Source organism: Uloborus diversus, unplaced genomic scaffold, assembly GCF_026930045.1.
Source record: "Uloborus diversus isolate 005 unplaced genomic scaffold, Udiv.v.3.1 scaffold_12, whole genome shotgun sequence".
NCBI lineage: Eukaryota > Metazoa > Arthropoda > Arachnida > Araneae > Uloboridae > Uloborus > Uloborus diversus.
The window spans coordinates 11344663-11347794 of record NW_026557876.1 but is presented as its reverse complement, the minus strand read 5'-3'; positions in this window follow the sequence as shown (position 1 = coordinate 11347794).

The window sequence follows — 3132 nt, the reverse complement described above, 5'->3', positions numbered from 1 at the left end:
GAAGGGCGCCCCTCATTTCGTGTGAATGTCGTCGTGTTCCGTCGAAACGAGGGGCGCCTTGAGGCGCCCCCTCATTTCGTGGCGCCCGGGGCGATTGCCCCGATCGCCCCCCCCCCCTTTGGGACGGTCCTATATAAAATCAAATTCCTACCTGCTATTTCCATGACATTCGCCTTTAGCGCTGTCCATCTGCTGTGAAAACGTTTAAGTTCAATGACTATCTTCATGATCTAACTATCCAAATTCAACACGGAACAGCGAATAATATTCCCAGAATATATTCACGCGTATACGAAACAAAAAAAAAAAAAAAAACTCCGTACACACCACTTTCTAGCAGCGACAAGGCTGTAAATTAAAGTCAACAAATCATTCGGTTGCCAGAACGAAAAGTTGTGTTCCTCTTCTTCTCTTCGCTTTGCTCAAATAGATAGGTGATATGGAATGAATATTCCTTCCACCCCGAGAAGATGTACAGTAGAACCCCGCAAATTCGGACCCCGTTCGTCCAGATCCGGATTGAACGACTTTTTTTTTTAGTTTGAGGAGCGATCGTCAAATTTCCGAAACATTAGCTTATTTTACCCCCTCACGGGCAAGACCGCGTTAGGTCGTTGATAGAGTTCCCTTTTCTTGGCAATGCAACTTTTGAATCCATTTTTTTCCCTCGATAAGGCAAAAAATTGAACTGTCACAGCATCAGATTACAGACTTTAAAACAAAGTAAACATGTTTACGTGTCATTCTATATGTTTAATTTTAAGGTGATTTTCATTAAGTATGCTTTATTTCTGTTTTTTTTTTTTTTTTTTTTTTTTTCATTCATTGGATAATCAGGACTTTCGATGTTCCGTATCGGGTCGGGGATCCCAAGTAATCCAAATTATCGAGTTTCTACTGTATTTCCAATGCATTTATTCTAAGAAAATTGAAAATGCCTTCCAGGAACAACTTAGCAAGAGTGAATCGCTTTTCGCAATTTTAGCTGAAAAAATAAAAAATGGGAGTAATCCTCAATTTGTTAAATTTAGGGAAATTCTATCCTCTGAGGTGTTACAAATTTGAAAATCTGATAGGTTGTTGTCGTGTCTAATGACGTGCAGAGTGCGAAAGGTTTAGATGCCTCCAAAAGTCTTGATAACAAGATCTGTTAATTCTGGAGCCCGATGTCTGTACAGGATTTCAATTGGTGGTGCTCCAAGTTGGAGGAAGGAGCGAATTAACGGCCTGACAATTAAAAACATGATCAGGGGTTATTGCAGTATTCATTAGAATGGGGGAACGATTGCCTGTTTGTACCGCGGGAGGTATTTTATTTCCCTCCTACCACCCACGGGGTGATCCTGTGGAGGCACTCCCCTATCCGCCACCTGGGGATAAGCTCAGTGTGGGTTACAGGCTCCCGTACTTCGAGTGCTGATAGGTAAACACTTTTATTGAACCAAACTTTGTACAGAGTTAATACTATTATTGTACAGCAACTTCTTATACATCAGATTTCGGCAAACAGAGCGCCTTGCCCTTGGAAGGACACTCAGGAAAGAGTTACAACACAAAAGGCAGGAAATAACACCCATAACTTCCATTACTGCGCTCAGGCAGCTGCCGGAGCAAGCGCGTTCCGCCGCTCGATTGTGGAGGTTCCTAGGATTTTAGTCAAAATTGGAAATTCTTTTTGAAGTTAAAATAGTAATTTTGTATGCAGAGTGGTTTTTTTTTCTCAATATTGTCTTTCGGAATGTATTTAAAGAACAAAAATAACTCTAGCTGTTTTCTCTATTTTTCTAGAATGAAGTTGAAAAAATTGACCAGAAAACAAGAACACTAGCTAAATTTTTATATAAAACTTACAGTTTAGACCAGAGCATAACCAAGAATCAATCGACGGAATTTAATCAAAATTTAACGTTGACATCTGAAAGTCCTTCTATTCTGCTTTTGAATTTATGATTTGTCTTACCTGTGTACGGTTATAAAACTATTTCAACGGTGAAGTTATTCAGTAGTACTTAAAAACATTCTAAATTACTGGAGCTTATACATTTTTCTTTTTAGTTTTTTCGGTTTTTACGCGGTCGGGTTTTTTGTTTTTATTTAATAATTTATTATTTATTTTGTTTAGATAATCTCAATAAAAGAGAATCATGGATGTTCCTAAATTGCATTTTAAGATAACATTTTCATTTAAATTTTAGAGAAAAAAATGCTTTTAGTCACTATATTATGTTTACTATTTTCTTTTTTTAAACAACGAAGAGTTTCTCTTTTTCTTCGTTTCTTGCATCGCTAGAAGGAAATTGGCGGCCCCACTTCTAAAAACTGTGGGGGGGAGAGGGTAGCACCCCGCACATTCCCCCTTGGCGTCGGCCCTGCAGAGGGAGCTTAGTTTCTTGTCTCAAAGAGACTATTACACTATTTGTCGTTAAATTGATAATTAAATAAATAACTGAGTACATGTGAATGTATGTACATTGTTGTATGTATGGAGGCGAAAGGAAACTTTTCAATGCACAAAAATGCGAGCCTATGGACGAAAGGACACCCGACAAACGCAGTCTTCTGTGCCATTTTCTCACATCTTTTGCATTCAAAAAAAAATTCCTCACAACTCCGAAACAGGTGTTTTTTTTTCCTTTGCTAAATGGCTGCATGCTTTTTAACAACGTTTATATACATTAGTAAAATAATAAATGCATTAATTTATAAGGCAATTTTTTGTCATTTTAGGCATTGCCCCCAATAAAATAAACAGATGTCGGTTACAAAATCTGCGAGTACACACCAAAACTTTTAAAAAAAATGCATTTATAAATCTGTACCTCCGAGCCAAACCGACGTAAGCAGAAAACAATGCGATTTTCCATTTTTTTTTTTGGTGAATTGTACGCAGAGGCCTATTCCGCATCGAGCCATGTTAACGTTATCCTGCGTTTTTTACCAGGGTCATAAAGAGTGCGTGAAAAATATTTCTGCAGTAAAAGTGTCTCTTTCGTTCGTGCCAATATGGCATAGGAAAACAGATTTTATTTAAGGCTAAAATATTCCTTTTATTGACGCGATTGATACACTTTCGCAAATGATGTACAAAGCTATTAAACGGTTTTCTCAAGGAAAACAAATCTTCCTGAGTTA